At 46.8% G+C, this 18,370-nt stretch overlaps 1 protein-coding gene across 4 annotated transcripts in view; it reads right to left on the bottom strand.

Moving 5' to 3' along the window:
* STIMATE (STIM activating enhancer) overlaps window positions 1-18,370 on the bottom strand; it is a 52,321-nt gene that overhangs the window by 17,733 nt on the left and 16,218 nt on the right. The window contains exon 1 of one of the 4 annotated variants that reach the window (XM_086367680.1): window positions 11,294-11,515. The exons of the other annotated variants lie outside the window; for them this stretch is intronic. The gene's annotated coding sequence lies outside the window, so the exon portion shown is untranslated. Of the gene's footprint in view, window positions 1-11,293; window positions 11,516-18,370 lie in introns of those variants that run through there. 4 annotated transcript variants of the gene reach the window in all.

The raw sequence follows: 18,370 nt of genomic DNA, 5'->3' as shown, positions 1-18,370 counted from the left end.
ACAAAAGAGAACACCCTCATTCTTGGGAGACATATGCTGAAGTACCAGAATGGGTGCAATTTACCTTCAAGTGGTTTAGGGGGAAATTATGTTATATATATTAATTATATATAATAGATACATTATAAATGGTATAATTTATAATGTGGAAGCCCTACATTATAATTATATATGATAAATAAAACAAATGTAAGTGATGATTCTATAGTAAGTATTTGTAATTCTATTAATATGATATATAAAAAATAAAGAGAAAAAAAAAAAAATAAAGAGAAGCAAATACCATGTTATGGGCCAAACTGTATTCCTCCTCTCACATGCCCAATTCTTGTGAAGAAGTCCTAACCTCCAGAACCCCAGAATGTGACTATTTGCAGATGGGACCTTAAAAGAGATAATAAAGGTAAGACGAGGTCACATGGGTGGGCCCTAATCCACCATGTCTGGTATCCTTAGAAGGAAAGGAGATATGGACACGCACAGACTGACAGGTGACCGTGAGAGGACACGGTGAGAAGACGGCCACCTTCAAGCCAAGGAGAGAGGCCTCAGGAGAAACGAAGCTGGCCAACATCTTGGCCTGAACTTTCACCCTCCAGAACTGTGAAGAAAAAATGTTTGTTGTTTAATGCGCCCATTCTGTGGTAGTTTGTTCTGGCAGTCTTAGAACACCAACACATAGGGCAACACAGTAACTGGTAAACCTAGAGGAAGGACACTTCGGTACTCATGAAATCGTTAGACGTTTTCCATGAGTCTAACATTTTCTGAAATAAAAAGTTGGGAGGAAAACACACTCTAGAAGAATGAACCAGTGCCTGCATTCAGATGGCAATCTGGCATTAACTACCAAAACTGTTGATGCCCACAGTCCCTTAACCTGCAGTGCTTGGCCAGGTACGTGCTGTACAAGTCTTACTGCAGCATGTGCCAAGATGCATAGGTCTTCACTGAAATACTGCCGTAACAAAAACCCAGGAAGAAGCCAACACCGTCAATAAGGGGTCGAGTATATACATCACAGTACGACACAAAACCAGGCAGTTGCTAGAAACAAGGTATGTCTACATGGATTAATATGGAAAGAATAACAAATTATATTAACAAATAACAGAAGAGTATGCCTACCATGATTCTGTTTAGATCCATGTTTTAAAAATATACATTTATGCTGATATAACACATGGGTTGCTTTTTTCCCCTAGGGTTAATGTTAAGTGACTGTTAACAAGGGCTCCCTTTGATGAAAGGAATTATGGATCAGGGAGTAGACTTTTTATATCATTCTGAATGGCTTAACACTCTTCCATGTTCATACTGCTTTCATTAAAAAAAAAAAAAAAAGACAACCCTATCACAGACTTGTATTAATGCAGCAAAATGGGGAAAAGTGATGCGACTCATAGCTAGGTTCTGTGACAATAAAGGGAGAGGAAGAGTATACGCAGGCCATCCATGCCTAGGAACAGTCTCACCCAGGAGCGCCCTCGGCGGGACGTACCGTGCATTCAGATTCTCCTGCTTTCTCTCTCTCCCTCTCCACCCCATTTCCCTAGAATATATCAGAGTCTAAAATACATGTATTTTAGACTCTGATATATTTAAGTAAATGAAGAAACATTAAGAAAGCTACTGCAGATCTAATTTGGACAAGAACAGAAGAACCCGTTCACCCATCCCTGTTTTATTGAGGGGCCTGCCATGTGAGAGGGCCCGTTTGGCAGGAGATGAAATAAATAAAAATTTCCATCTTCCTTACAGTCTAGTGGGGATAGAGGAGTAAACATACAGCATGTCAGATAGCAACAATAGAGAGCAGGAAAGAGGCAAAGGGCCTCTGAAGCGGGTGTGCAGGTGCGGCTGAGGAGGCCCAGCAGGTGAGCATCGCTCTCTGAGAATCACCCGTGTCTGCAAAAGAGCGATCAGGCAGAGGGCTGAGGCCAGGGACTGCAGGAAGTACAGGACACGAGGTCAGGTCTCCCAGGGTGAAGGCTCCCCTCTGCCCACAGTGACCAGTGGGCAGGAGCAGGGCAGCACGGCTGTGGCCCACAGTTCAACAGGCTCAGCCCCTGCTGTGCTGTGCTGAGCAGGGAGAGCAGGCAAAGACCATTATGAGAACCCAGGATGAGGCAGTGGTGGCATGGCCTGCTGGTAGCAGGAGAGGACGAGAGGCGGTGGGCTCCTGGCTGTTTATCTTCAACACTGAGCCGACAGGGTGGGGGGTGGGGGTGGCATGAGAGGAAGAAAACAGTCCAGGATGACTCCAGAGCTGGGAACTTACATGGTTCCACTACACTTCTGGTTTTGGTTTGGGGGTGGTGAGAAATGGAAAACTGGGGAGACACATTTCTCTACAGGGAAGAGACAAAGAACTGCCTCTGAGTCCCTGATGGACGGTGAGAAAGGTAACCAGTCTCATGGACACAGACCTGCCTCCCACAGGGGTCTGGCAGCTGCCCCCTCAGAAGCTCCACAGAGTTTCTCAGGGACAGCCCTGGGACAATCCATCTTTTCTCAATTCCTAGTGCTCCTGCAGGATGGAGAAAACTCAGAGGGAGCAAGAGGCCAAAGCAGCATGCAATTCATCCTTTCCAGCATATCCACCAATATCCCCTGAGGCTGGAGGGCTAGTGGAGGGGAAGCAGGCAAACCTGAAGGGTAGGTCAAGCCCCTGATAAGAAGTGACACTGGAGTTGGAACCCAAGGTTGACAGAGCAGCACCTAACAGAGACCTTCGTGCGACAAAGAAGAGAGTGAGGATGTGGAGAGCGCTGACAGACAAGGGGCCATCAGGACACAGAGCCCTCACGGGCTCCCAAGCAGGCTGTCTTGCCTTTAAGCACACATATCCTGAAGACAGGCATGGGGCCCCATCTCCAGAAAAGCAGTAGGGGCCAAGAGCCAGAGAGATGGGCTGTGAGTCCTGTCGCTGCTACCAGTCATGTGACTTTACGTAAAAGGAAAAAGTTGAAGGGGGGCTGCTATGATCCAGGTTGATCCTCAATATCTGTGAATGTGACCTTACTTGGAAAAAGGGTCTTTGCAACCATAATTAAGTTAAAGATCTTGAGAAGAGATAATCCTGGATTATGCAGGGGGCCCTAAATCTGATTACAAGTACTCTTATGACAGAGGAGAAGATGGTCTTGTGAAGACAGGAGCCCGGAAACTTCGGAAGCCACCACAAGTGGAAGAGGCGAGGATTCTCCCCTAGAGGGGGTTGTGGTCCTGCCAACACACTGATTCTGGACTTTGGGCTTCTAGGACTGTGAGACAATAAGTTTCTGTTATGTTAAGCCAAGAAGTTTGTGATTATTTGTTACGGCATTCCTAGAAAACTAACAAAGCAATTTTTAAACTTTTTCTCTTTCTTTTTTTGGCCATGCTGCATGGCTTGCTGGATCTTAGTTCCCCAATCAGGGATTGAACCTGGGGCCTTGGCAGTGAAAGAGTGGAATTCCCCTTACTTCTTAAAAAAAATTGAGATTTCAAAACACTCCCTTCCATCTGAAATCCCACTCCATTTCCCTTCTCAGGGCCAACCCCTGTCACCTGGGTCCTGTGGGTTCTTCCAAAGACGTGCTAGGTTGAGTAGAAGATGGACAGATGTCTCTTTAAAGAGAGAGACAGATGGTCTCAGACTTCATAGAGTCAGATCCTCACTGCGCTCATTGAAAAGCACCCTGGAGCTTCACCTACTGTACACGTGGCTCCATCTCTTAGATTAGAAGTGATGTGGTATCCCCTGGCGTGGCTGTGTCATCTCTGAGTCTATTCTACAAGTACCACTGCAGCGAATGTCCAAGCCATGCGCTGTCTCTGCCTGTGTGGGTTCACTCCTAGGGGTGAACTTGTTGCGTCAAAGCTTATGTACAACTGACTCTGTCATACTGCCCTCCAGAGAGGCTACAGCAACTCATACAAGTGCCCATTTCCCCACAGCCCTGCCTGCACTGTGTATTATGAAACTTTTTGCTTTGACAGTGTGGTCACTGGAAGGCAGCCCCAGCATGGCTGCAGGGGGCACTCATGAGGGCACATGGGCTCCCAGGCATGCTCAAGTGGGGCTGGCAAGACTCCCACCTGCCCGCCTCTCTGCCCACCTGCTCTGCGCTTCAGCTCACACCCTCCCCTGAGAGGACCAGGGCACAGTGGTCACGCTTTAAAGTCTCATGCTTTTGGTGCCACACAACTGGAAGGCGGCAGGGGTGAGGGGATTCTGCCTGTTCACACAGGCAGCCTCGTCACTGCTCATGTAATGCTGTCATGTGGTTTCGCACACAGCTTTCTGAGTCAGCACCTAGAAGACACGGACTAGGCACCCCCTTTCCCCACCCTCCTTGGAGCCTTGCCCAGCTGATGCTCCAAGGACTCACCGGGTGCAGGAAGAGAGCTAGGATTCTATACAGGGCGTTTCATGTCACAGGAAGACATATGAGGTGGCACTAAAAGTCAAACCACAAGAATTGGAAGGGAAATAATTTCCACAGAGCAGCTATAGCTCTACTTAGAAACCGAGTAGTAAAAAGTACAACCATTTTGAAATTAAACCACACAATTTAAGAGAGATGTGTGGTCCAAGCCAGGCACAGCCTGAGTGAAGGAGAGTGAGAGGCATGTAAGGGGCAGTAAGAGGCTCCTGACTGCCAGGGGAAGAGAAAGCAGGGTTCAAGGCTGAACGACAATGGGGCAACCTGGGCTTCTGCAGACATGGTTCCCAGGAGGTGGCATTCCCCTGTGCCCCTCTTTATCTCATGGTACTTCCCAAACCAGCACGATGAGGGTATAAAATCACCCCTTGCTGTGAACACAGTACAGAAAGAGGCTCATGAACGGGGCAGGGTTCTTGGCAGAGAGCTTCTCTTGGCCAGGAAAATCCACTGAGGCAATTCAATTACAAAATAAAACGTGTGGAATGTGTGTATTTTTATGACTGAAGTCATACTCTTAAAGCTGGAAGGTGATCACAGACCACAAAGTGACCACTTGAGGGTCTGGCATTTCACAAAGTGATACAACAGAAGACATCCTGGGCAGCGCCGTGTCACAGGCTATGGAAATCAGAGTCACAGGCTCTTCACTGGGACCACAAAATCACCAGTCCCTATGTGAGACCCTGGACCTCTGTGAGCAGGCTTCTACCCTCTGGGGTGGGAGAGCTCCAGAGACTGTGAGCTCATGCTTTCTTGTTCTTTCCTGGGGGCAAACACTCTCCTTCCAGTGACCTGAAGCCAGGAAAAAAATCCATAATTTTGGAGCCTTCTACCCAGTGACAGGCTGCTGACCAGGATGACACCTCTGACGGCCTCATTTCTCAAACTGTACCATGGCCTAGGGCCTCATGCGACACAGGCTTCCTGTCAAAGGTAACCAACTGTTTACTGGGACAAACAGCAAGCAGCCTCATCCCCAACTCCACAGCAAGCCCAGCAGCAAGGCAGGCCCACCAGTGCCAGCTGGGGATTGCTGAATAAACTAGGCAGTTTGAACTCTGAGTCACAGCCAGAAGGGTCCTGGTGGGGCCAACACCCTCAGCATAAAGGGTGAGGAAAATGGTGGGGGGAAGAGGTGATGTGTCCCAGATCACCAGGTCCTTAGGGGTGAAATACAAGCCACCTGAGACAGGTGGCTCTTCAGTAACCTCAAACCAACTGCTGGTTCTAAGTGCCCAGGACCCCAATCCCAAAGGACAGAAACCCCTGGGGGTGGGGTGAGTAAATCCACCCTCACCAGCAGTCAAGGAAGAGCCCAGAAGTGTGTCTGGACTTTCTCTAAATTATAAAAGATCACCCCAACAACTGAGCCTCTTTAACACCCCTTAGTGGTGTGAAAACCCCAAATGTACTCAGTGTCTTCTGGGCAGGGAGAAAAGTCCAGGAAGACACTGAGGAAGTCTGCTGTTTACCAGCCCCCAAACCCCCCTGGACCCTCTCTTTCTAAGGAAATCCCTTTGCTAGCATGTAGACTGCGTTATCAGCCTCCCCTGCAGCTGGGTGTGGCTGAGTGACCAAGTGCTAGTCTAGGACAGTTTAGTGGAGGTGATGGAATTCCAGCTGAGCTATTTCAAATCCTAAAAGATGATGCTGTGAAAGTGCTGCACTCAATATGCCAGCAAATTTGGAAAACTCAGCAGTGGCCACAGGCCTGGAAAAGTTGCAGTTTTCATTCCAATCCCAAATGAAACAATGCCAAAGAATGCTCAAACTACTACACAATTGCATTCATCTCACACGCTAGCAAAGTAATGCTCAAAATTCTCCAAGCCAGGCTTCAACAGTACGTGAACCGTGAAATTCCAGATGTTCAAGCTGGATTTAGAAAAGGCAGAGGAACCAGAGATCAAATTGCCAACATCCGCTGGATCATCGAAAAAGAGAGTTTCAGAAAAACATCTATTTCTGCTTTACTGACTATGCCAAAGCCTTTGGCTGTGTGGATCACAACAAACTGTGGAAAATTCTGAAAGAGATGGGAATACCAGACCACCTGACCTGCCTCTTGAGAAATCTGTATGCAGGTCAGGAAGCAACAGTTAGAACTGGACATGGGACAACAGACTGGTTCCAAATCAGGAAAGGAGTACGTCCAGGCTGTATATCGTCACCCTGCTATTTTAACTTATATGCAGAGTACATCATGAGAAACGCTGAGCTGGAAGAAGCACAAGCTGGAATCAAGACTGCTGGGAGAAATATCAATAACCTCAGATATGCAGATGACACCATCCTTATGGCAGAAAGTGAAGAGGAACTAAAAAGCCTCTTGATGAAAGTAAAAGAGAAGAGTGAAAAAGTTGGCTTAAAGCTCAACATTCAGAAAACTAAGATCATGGCATCTGGTCCCATCATGTCATAGCAAATAGATGGGGAAACAGTGACTATTTTTTTGAGCTCCAAAATCACTGCAGATGGTGACTGCAGCCATGAAATCAGAAGACGCTTACTCCTTGGAAGAAAAACTATGACCAACCTAGACAGCATATTAAAAAGCAGAGACACTACTTTGTCAACAAAGGTCTGCCTGGTCAAAGCTATGGTTTTTCCAGTGGTCATGTATGGATGTGAGTGTTGGACTATAAAGAAAGCTGAGTGCTGAAGAATTGATGCTTTTGAACTGTGGTGTTGGAGGAGACTCTTGAGAGTCCCTTGGACTAAAAGGAGATCCATCCAGTCCATCCTAAAGGAAATCAGTCCTGAATATTCATTGGAAGGACTGATGCTGAAGCTAAAACTCCAATACTTTGGTCACCTGATGGGAAGAACTGACTCATTTGAAAAGACCTTGATGCTGGGAAAGATTGAAGGTAGGAGAAGAAGGGGATGACAGAGGATGAGATGGTTGGATGGCAACATCGACCCAATGCACATGTGTTTCGGTAAACTTCAGGAGTTGGTGATGGACAGGGAGGCCTGGTGTGCTGCAGTCCACGGAGTCACAGACTCAGACACGAGTGAGCGACTGAACTGAACTGTGCCACCTTTCAAGGAGAAATGAAGAGGCAGGTGATTCTTACAGCAAGGAACTAAAGGCAGTCCATTCGGGGGTAAGTAACCTGAAATCTAGTCTCTGCTTTATTAAAAGTTTTAATATATGAAGCAAGTCACTTAACTCCTCTGGGTCTGAGCGTCCTCTGTTGTCGACTTCATAGGATCGACGTGAAAACAAAACAGCTGCAGTGGGCGAGTGGCGTGGCTGCCTCACTGCTACCTGCATCAGGCATTCAGTCCAGGGTTTCACATCACTACTTATCATCTTCGCGACAACGGTGAAGTGTATTATTCACATTTGACAGGTAAGGTCAGAGGGTCTGCTGAAGGTCCAAAGTGGCACAAGCAGGGTGTTCGTCTACACCTGCCTCACTCCAGAGCCCATCTCCTGAGGACGCTGAATCCAAGACAACACTGGTTCTGGCAGGGCTGGACCACAAGGGCAGAGAGGGCCCTGGAGGCTCCCTGAGGTCAAGGACCATCTCCTGCCATCAATGTGTCCTTCTGACTCTGGTCCTCTTCCCATAAACACCCCCACACTGTGGCTGGAGTGAGCTGAGATGCCACGCCTTGCTTAAAACTTTCCAGAGTCCACCCTATCCCCCTCCCCTCAGGGAACACAACTGTGACTTTTCAAGCTGGTAACACCAGGTCCCCATGGTCTGGCATCTCCCAACCTAGCTATTGCTCACACAGTCCCTTTGGTGTGGGAGGGCCCCCATATTTCTTCTCCTGGATAACTCTAAGATTTAGTTCAGACCACTCTAAGACATGCCTCCTTTGTAACTGAGCTAAGCCTCCTTCCTCCCTCTGGCTCCCCAAAGTCTCCTATGAACACCCTCAGATTAACACTTCACATGCAATGCTAAGGATCTGTTTCTCTCTCTCACTAGACAGTTAGTTAAGGAGGCAGACACCTCCTTAACTCATTTGTGTTTACATCCTCGCAGCCAGCCCAGCACCTAGAAGGAAGCAGGCACTGACCTGAACAGATGGAGCGGAACACACCGGGCTCTGTCATGGGCCAGAGGAAGTGACGGCTTAGCACTCAGCGTGCAAGCTCTGGGCTCAAAACCTCATGCCGGCAACTTAGGTGGGGCCAGAGAAAGCTCTTAACCTTCCTGGCCCTCAATCTGCCCCTCTATAAAATGGAAGAAATTGCAGCATTCACCTCACTAGAGCATTAGCAAGACAGTATTTAAAGCTGCTCTGTACTTAGCAGGTAGTGAGCACGTTGCAACAAGAAGGAGCAGAGGCACCACGGTCAGACGAAGATGTGCCTTCAGGTGCAGGCCCACCTGTGCACAGCAAGAAAGCACTCCTCCGCCTGCAAGCTGTGAATGCAGGGCCTCCCTAAAGTCTTTCTTTCCTCTTTTAGATAATAGATCATTGTGATAAGTTTGGAAACTAGAGAAAGTGAAATGACCTAAAATGCCATCATCTAAATAAAACCAAGATCATTAGCCATTGCATCACTGTACTTCCGGTTTCAAATCTCCTTCTGGCCTGCACTTCCCATGTGGGACCAGAACAAAGCTAGAGCGGCTGCGGTTCCCTGGTCCACCAGCCTCCATCAGCCCCACAGGATGGCCACTGGAAGAACTCTCCAGACTTTGGTGCTCTGAAAGGTGAGCACCAAACAGCGGTGACAGGGACACCCTGCACAGAGCAGCAGGGCACAGCTCAGGATGGAGCAGCCCACAGACAGGCAGGGTTGGGCCTCCCGCCTCACCACAGACAGGCAGGGAGCACAGGACATGCTGAGGAAACACCGAAGGACTGTCAGGAAAGAGGACTCCAGACCAACTCGAAAGGCTTTGAAGGTTACCGGGGAAAAGTCAAGTCTGGTTCTTGTCAAGACATCTCATGCTGCTCTTGGCTAAGGATGGGAAATGCACCGTGAAATCAACTAGGGGCTGCTGCAGAATTTCTTCTAGAGTTAGAGTGAGGAAAGAATTTGAATTGACACATCGCTGACTGATTCAAGCAACACCCTGGAATGAGACCCCCGTCATCACACTGTGACTCAGGAGGAAAAGCAGGTCAATGCGTCTGTCCCAAGGGCTGGCTGAGCAGGCGGTTGCAGTGAGGAGCACCATGGTCAGAGTTCAGCTGGGGGTGCTCACCACACAGAGTGAGAGGCCTCTGATGAACTTGCATCCTCTCACCCAGAACCACTGCCAAGAGATGGGAGGGCAAGGGGACTGAGTGTCTTTTCAGTGATCCCGAGGGCCGCTGCCCTCTTCCCACAGCAGGCTCGCTGGGCCTCTGTGCAGCCCCTCCCCGAGCTGTCTACTCGGAACACCGGGCCTCAGGTCCTGGGTCTCTCTCAGTCCCCAAGCAACCTTACAGACTTACCTGCTTTACACCCCCACTCCTTCCACTGTCACTTGGGGAAGCAATACAGTCAACTTCTGCTGCCTCCCATCATATAGGGAGTGACTTGTAGGTGCCCTCATATACTCAAAATCCAGATATTTTAGGGGTGGAATTTCAGGTTGATGGAAGAGATATCTTTGAAAAGAGATCTTTTTAACAGCCCTCAGAAATCACACCCCAGGGGTGAACCCCAGCACCCCTTCAATCACATGATTCACAGAGAGGAGGCTGAATCAGCTGGGCCCAGTCAAGAACCCAGACTGGATCTGATCACTAAGACCAGTGAGCACCTTGTCAGAGCAGAAACCAGTGCAAATGCTGCTGGGGGCCTGCAGAGCCTGCTGCTGCTGCTAAGTTGCTTCAGTTGTGTCCGACTCTGTGTGACCCCATAGATGGCAGCCCACCAGGATCCCCTGTCCCTGGGATTCTCAAGGCAAGAACACTGGAGTGGGTTGCCATTTCCTTCTCCAATGCATGCAAGTGAAAAGTGAAAGTGAAGTCACTCAGTCGTGTCCGACTTCTAGCGACCCCATGGACTGCAGCCTACCAGGCTCCTCCGTCCATGCAGGCTTGAGCCAAAGTTAACCTGCCCATGGCTGTGGGTTTCACAACCACCACTCCTGCCCCACCTCCTAGCCTTTACCTGGGACACAGGTGGCAAAGCAGCAGCTCCAAAGGCCACCGGCAACGTCTCTTTCTACATGTCCCACTTGAAAGTCACACTATTTTCCACAATAAGACTATTGCAGGGACTTCCCCGGTGGTCCAGTGGCTGGGACTCTGCACTTGAGCAACAAGGGGCCCCAGTTAAATTCCTGGTGGGGGAACTAGATCCCACATGCCGCAGCTAAAGATCCCACGTGCCGCAACAAAGACTGAAGATCACCCGTGCTGAAACAAGATTCCACGCAGACAATAAATTAATTAATTAAAAAAAAAGACTATTGTTTGTTGGTCTGTCCATCCATCCATCCATCCATCCATCCTCCACAGAGCTCTTTGTGGAAGTCTCAAAAATATATATAGTTAAACATAAAATTATGCCACTCTTCACCTAAAACTCCCATGGCAAACAAATCTGCCAAAAGTCAACTTTATACCTTAGAGCTGTGTACTTTAAAAGAATTTTAAAAACAACAAAACAAACACAAAGCCTTCCCACAGCAGAAGAATAAAACGCAGACTCCTTCTCAAGGCCCAGGGAATACATGACTCATGGCTCCACCTGACCTCCTCCCCTCATCCCCTCTGGCCATTCTGGCCTTCTCGCTACATACCACACTCACCAGGCTCCATCTTGCCACAGCTGTATTTTCAAAATGTCTGGAACTCTCTTTGCCCAGTTTGCTCCCAGCTGGCCAAGTGTCAGTGCCCTCTCTTCCCAGTTTCCCGGTCCCCTCCTCGGAAGCCCCTGTTGGCCATCTCACCTGAGATGTGCACATCCTGTATTGCTCCTGTCCTTCAATCTCACGTTCCTGTTCCATTCTCTTCACAGCACTAATAGCTCTCATCTCAGAAATTCTTAGTGTTCTCCTGACTACTGTTGTTTTTTCTCCCAACTAGAAAGTAAGCTCTGTAAGACCAGGACCTTCTGCTCTGTTTATCCTCACATTTTTAGCACCCTGGCTAAAATGGTGCCTGGCTCCTAACAGGTTGCTACACAATATTTGTTGAACAAAGGAGTTCATCCAGTCTGTCACTTAAGACATAGTTATTGAGGACTGTCCAGGTTTCTATTTTTAATTCAGTAAGTTCCAAGAATTTGCACAATGAGTTCTTCCAGAGGACTAGTTTATAAACCATTAGTCCTGAAACAGGACCAAAATTGCTAAGCTTTTTCTTTGGCTTTGGACAAAGTAATCTGCCAGCAAGACTGCCAGAGGACACTACCCCTAAGCTTTCTTCCTTCTAACTAACCATGAAGCAGGATGAACCGGCCCGTCAAGGCCTCATATTTGGTCTTAGACCAAGAACCAGACACTCTGGGTTTGAAATCAGTTTAAGTGCTCATGAACACCTTTTGTAAGGACCCTTAACTCTTACTGGACTCTTACAAACAAAGCCTAGGTTCTACGCTATCTACCTTTAATCCTCCCAAGCAGTGGTTCTGCCAAAGGTTGAGAGAAAAGCGAGAGAATAAACTGTCTAGCAAATAAAAATGCTTAACCTTCTAAACATGGGGCCACATTAGAAGCACAGCTTCCCTGGGATCAGGGTGGCTGTGCCATCTGCTAATGCTGATGATCTCGGCAGGGGTGGGAGAGTTCCATGGGGAACTACTGGATGGAAAGAAATGCCAAAGGCTGATAAGCCCACAAGAAGATATGCAACCCAATAAGGCCGATTTTTAAAATGCATATTAATTATTCTTGCCCCAATTAGCAAAGATTAAAACATTTAGTGAGGATATTAGGACTCAGTTAAAGAGCAGAAAAAGTAAAGTAAATGGTACAATCACTAGGGAAATGTGGGGAAGTGGAACTCTACTCTGTGAGCCAGCGTCCCTGGGAAGGTCTAGGGAAATGAGAGATTTGCTGTGACTGCACTGCTAACCAGATTTCTTGGCCAGGTACATTTATGAACTTCATTTAATCTCCTAGTGGACAAAGATGTGTGTTGTTTTCTATCAATTCACAGATCACTTACAAAGTTACAGCAGATGTTTTGGTAATTTCTGCTTTGATTTTAAATATTTATACACTGCGGCCCAGAAAATACACTTCTAGGATTTTCTTTTATAGCTACACTCACACTAATATCCAAAACTCTGTGCGAGAATGTATTGCCGTTTTGTCTGCAAGAGTGTAAGACTTAAGTGGTAAACGTCTATCAACAGGGGAGGGGTTACATGTAAGTTATACAATGGAATACAACAGTTAAAAAGTGAGGCAGAGATGGAACACTTGCAATGAATGAATTTTATGCTATGTAAATCACGCCACAATACAATTTCTAGTGGAGGTGATGGAATTCCAGCAGAGCTATTTCTAATCCTAAAAGATGATGCTGTGAAAGTACTGCACTCAATATGTCAGCAAATTTGGAAAACTCAGCAGTGACCACAGGGCTGGAAAAGGTCAGTCTTCATTCTAATCCCAAAGAATGGCAACACCAAGGAACGTTCAAGCTACTGCATAATTGCACTCATTTTACATGCAAGCAAGGTAATGCTCAAAATCCTTCAAGCGAGGCTTCAACAACTGGGCCCTGTACTATGCCTCCATTTTTCCTGAGATCTCATAAACTGTGCCTGGCCTTTCTGATCAGGAGCTGGTGTTGGCAAGCCTATTTCAAGTTAGAAACTGCATGATCAAGGCATGGTGATTCTCTGGGGTTGGTTTATGTTCTTCTAGACCTCTAGAGATGCCAAAGAATGTACAGACTATCATACATTTGTGCTCATTTTGCAAGCTAGTAAGGCTGTGCTCAAAATCCTTCAAGTTAGGCTTCTGTAGTACACAAACTGAGAACTTCCAGGTGTACAAGCTGGGTTGAGAAAAGGTAGAGGAACCACAGATCAAATTGCCAACATTCGGTGGATCATAGAGAAAGAAAGCAAGGGAAATACAGGAAAACATCTACTTCTGCTTCATTAACTACACTAAAACCTTTGACTTTGTGGATCACAAAAAAATGTGGAAAATCATGAAAGAGATGGGAATACCAGACCACTTTACCTGTCTCCTAAGAAACCTGTATGCAGGTCAAGAAGCAACAGAACCGGACATAGAATAATGGATGGGTTGCAAATTGGGAAAAGAGTATGTCAAGGCTGTATATTGTCACCCTGCTTATTTAACTTATATGCAGAGCACATCATGCGAAATGCTGGGCTGGATGATGCAGAAGCTGGAATCAAGACTGCCAGGAGAAATATCAACAACCTCAGATATGCAGATGATACCACTCTCATGGCAGAAAGCGAAAAGGAACTGAAGAGCCTCCTGATGAGGATGGAAGAGAAGAGTGAAAAAGCTGGCTTAAAACTCAGCATTCCAAAAACTAAGATCATGGCATCCAGACCCTATTTGCCACTTCATGGCAAATAGATGGGGAAAAAGTGGAAGCAGTGACAGATTTTATTTTCTTGGGTTCCAAAATCACTGTGGACCATGACTGCAGCCTTGAAATTAAAAGATGCTTGTTCATTGGAAGAAAAGCTATGACAAACCTAGACAGTGTATTAAAAAGCAGAGGCATCACTTTGCTGACAAAGGTCTCTATAGTCAAAGCTATTGTTTTTCCAGCAGTCATGTATAGATGTGAGAACTGGACCATAAAGACAGCTGAGGCCAAAGAATTGATGCTTTTGAACTATGGTGCTGGAGAAGACCCTTGAGAGTCCCTTAAATAGCAAGGAGATTCAATCAGTCAATCCTAAAGGAAATCAACCCTGCATACTCATTGGAAGGACTGATGCTGAAGCTGAAGCTCCAATACTTTGGCCATCTGTGCAAAGAGCGGACTCAATGGAAAAGACCCTGACGCTGGGAAAGACTGAGGGCAGGAGGAGACAGAGGGGGGCGACAGAGGATAAAGATGGTTGGATGGTGTCACTGACTCAATGGACATGAGTTGAACAAACCCCAGAAGATGGTGAAGGACAGAGAAGCCTGGGGGAAAAAAGCAGTGACCATAATAGCAATGTGTCCTGTAAACCTGTTTTTATTTTAAAATTATATATACATATAGAAATTTGAAGGCGCACAATAAACTGTTACCATGGGTAGCTTTCTAGAGGATGGAATTGTAGGAAACTTCTGTTTTTTATACTACAAATTTCCATACTGTTTTCTTCACTTGTTTACAAAGAACATGTATTACTTTGTGATAAGAAAACAAAAAAGGTCTAAAAACAACTGAGAAAAAAGCTTCTGTTACCAATAACAGTAATTTAAAAACAACAATAATACAATTTTGCATATTAGGTAATTTATAGCCTTCCTCAAACCCAACTTGTTCAGAAAATTTCCTTCTGACAGAAAAGCTTCCAGCTGGCAGGGCTTACTAGAGATGGGAAATATGTCACTTCAGTCCATTTAGTCCACTTCAACCAGGGGCAAGATCACTACTGCACTATTTACCATCCCTGGTGGATGATATGTGTCCCTGTGCTCCTGTGAGCCAGGCCAGGGCTCCCCTCACATCTGATGCTTACATGCATAAGTTAAAATAAAATGTTTATCGTATACATATACATTTTACAGGATTTCCCAGATTCTCTGCCTTTTAAAAATTAACCAATGAATAGCAATTCTGATTGTGCTGGAGAAGAGGCTTTTGACTGCATTAAAAGGACTGCACCTCATGGCTAATCAAAGAGAAAAAGGTGTGGCCCCAGAATCCGAATTTCTCAGAGGGAACATCTGCAGCCTGGGTCCAGTCCCACCAGGGAAGATGACCACTGGCCCATCATTGTTGGCACGGAAAGTTGTTTCAACACTGCCTCTGACAGTTGGAGGAGACACCCGCTTGCCCAACTGCTCAGTGATGAGCTGCAGACTACAGAGTGGGTTTTCATCCTTGTAATCCAAGGCTCCAAAATGATTCCAGCTGCTTAGGTGGTCCAAACGTGGCAGAGAACAGAGTATATAATGGATATATAGGGACGCTGTGTTCACATTTTGGGCCCAGAAGGAGAGGGTACAGGTACAGCTATACATCCACTCATGGAGAGTTAAACACAGAAGCTGAGGACGTGGCTCATTCAACCTTAAGAATCTCACTAGGAGGAAAACCCCAGTGTACTGTTCCACTCATAAAGATGACTCCACTCGCCCTCTGGCCTTCTGCAGGTCAGATACGCTCAGGCCATTCCCTAGCAGTGGTGAAGTGGCCACCTGGCCCCCACCTCCCTCATCCAGCAGCCCCTGTGAACAGTTTGGAAGCTATGTGAGGGCGACTGGCCCAGGACAGGTTTACACCCAAAAGGGTCTCCAACCAAACCCCATCTCATCTTTGAAGAAAACAGCCTCGTCTACTAAACCCAACACGCGAGGCTTATTCACATGAGTTCCTACAAGTGTTTCTGGGAAAGCCTCATCAGGAATGGTATCATCATGGTCATCGTCAGAATACTAAAAAGAAAGTGAAGTCGCTCAGTCATGTCCGACTCTTTGCAACCCTATGGACTGTAGCCTACCAGGCTCCTCCATCCGTGGAATTTTCCAGGCAAGAATACTGGAGTGGGTTGCCATTTCCTTCTCCAGGGGATCTTTCCAACCCAGGGATCGAATCCGGGTCTCCCACATTGCAGACAGATGCTTTACCATCTGAGCCACCATGGACTGAAGGCGTGGGCTATGCCAACTGAACCATTTCTCACATCTACCCTGGAAGGACAGTATTATCCTATGTTTTAGATAAAGAAACTGAATCTCAGTGCAGTTAAGGAACTTGCTGAAATCTCACAGGCGACAAGCGGCAATCAGGTCCAGAATCCAGGCCACTGCTGACCTGTACCCCCACAAAACAAGCTCCAGCATCAGGACTGACTGGGCTTGGCCCCTTGGTATTAAATGCAAAGCTTGTGAAACACAAACCTCTATGTGTAATCCAGACAGCATTAACAAGTCAAGAACAGCCTCCAAAAAGAGTTTGCTCAGAAAATTTAAGAATAGGTAGAAAAATCATTCAAGAATTTTGTTCTATACTGATGGTAGCTAATAGTGCATATATTTATAATTCAAGCATTATCCAAAATTTCAAGGCTTACAGTTAAGAAGTCAACTCAAGTCTTAATGCAAGTGGAAACTGAGATTGGCTGGCAAAGTTCATTGGTACAGAGAGGCCACAACAGGCCTCCTCTGACAAGCACTGTCCAAGGTTGGCTGCTCCTGCCACTGCTTGGCCTCCCACAGCACAGCCCCAGCAGCTACAGCTGGGAGTGGGAAAGCCCCAGGTCCCCTAGTGTGCGCAACATCGCTTCACCATCCCCACGGCCCTGCACCCCCTCCCCATGGCTCTGTGCTCCCCAGCTGTCAGCACCAAGTGGCACAGTTAGGAAGATATGTTCATAGACCAGAGAGGCTCCCAACGCCCAGGCAAGCGAGAGGCAGCACCGCTTTGTGACAGCACCACACATTTGCCCAGCAGAGGACTCTCCTCTGGAATGCACTGGGGCTACACCTTCTAACTTTATCGACGGAAGTGAACTGATAAGCACCCTGAGCAGAGAAATTAATAGAAGATCAGCTCTTCTCTTGATACCACAGTTATAAACCAACGCTGAAGACCTTTTCCCTAGCTTCTCAACTCAGGGCAGCTGGCACGGAATCTTCTCTTTTTCAACAACATATGTTGTGTAACCAACAAGAGTCTGAGCAGAACAGAAGCAACAGAGTTCATTTTCTTAGTCCCAAAGTCTGGGAATCAGGTGTCAGAGCAGCAGAGAGCAGCTGAGGAAGCCTTAAATTTACAATAATAACCTGAATCCAAGGAGCCTTGGGACCATAAATAGAGAATTCATCCGTCTCCTATGAACTAACATATCTGTAAGTCCTCAGTGGCTGGCAGCACAAATCCCATCTAGAGAAGTCTGACAGATGCTTCAGGCACCTTGGGTTTCTCTCACAGCTATCTTCACCTCTTCCCCACTTCAGAACAACAGGTGGCCTGGGTAAAAGGATGGCGTGATAAATAAGAAGAGTGTATGCTAGTGAAGGGGGAGAGACAACATCAGTATACCAAACCCTCAGCACAGGGAGTGCCAGGCCACCCTAGGAAAGGCAGGTGTGGATCAAAGTTGTTGTTCAGTTATTCAGTCGTATCTGACTCATTGCCCATGGACTGCAGTGCGCCAGGCTTCTCTTTCACTAGCTCCTGGAGTTTGCTCAAACTCATGTTCATTGAGTTGGTGATGCCATCCAACCATCTCATTCTCTGTTTCCCTGTTCTCCTCCTGCCTTCAATCTTTCTCAGCATCAGGGTCTTTTCCAATGAGTCAGCTCTTCCCATCAGGTGGCCAAACTATTGGAGTTTCAGCTTCAGCAGCAGACCTTCCAATGAATATTTAGGATTCCTTTAGGACTGACTGGTTTGATCTCCTTACTGTCCAAGGGGCTCTCACAAGTCTTCTCCAGCACCAATTCAAAGGCATCAGTTCTTCAGCACTCAATCTTCTTTATGATCCAGCTCTCGCATCCATATATGACTGCTGGAAAAACCATAGCTTTGACTACACAGACCTTTGTTGGCAAAGTGATGTCTCTGCTTTTTATGCTGCCTCTGCTTAATATGCTGTCTAGGTTTGTCATAACTTTCCTTCCAAGGAACAAGCATCTTTTAATTTCAAGGCTGCAGTCATAGTCCACAGTGATTTTGGAACCCAAGAAAATAAAATCTGTCACTGCTTCCACTTTTTCCCCATCTGTTTGCCATGAAGTGATGGGTCTGGATGCCATGATCTTAGTTTTTGGAATGCTGAGTTTTAAGCCAAGTTTTTCACTCTTCTCTTTCATCCTCATCAGGAGGCTCTTCAGTTCCTTTTCGCTTTCTGCCATGAG

This window comes from Bos grunniens, chromosome 22 (genome assembly GCF_055505025.1).
Source record: "Bos grunniens cultivar Pamir isolate PY7600 chromosome 22, Bosgru_T2T1.0, whole genome shotgun sequence".
In the NCBI taxonomy this organism is placed as follows: domain Eukaryota; kingdom Metazoa; phylum Chordata; class Mammalia; order Artiodactyla; family Bovidae; genus Bos; species Bos grunniens.
The sequence above is the reverse complement of the archived record's forward strand: the minus strand, read 5'-3'. Positions and strand labels throughout refer to the sequence as shown.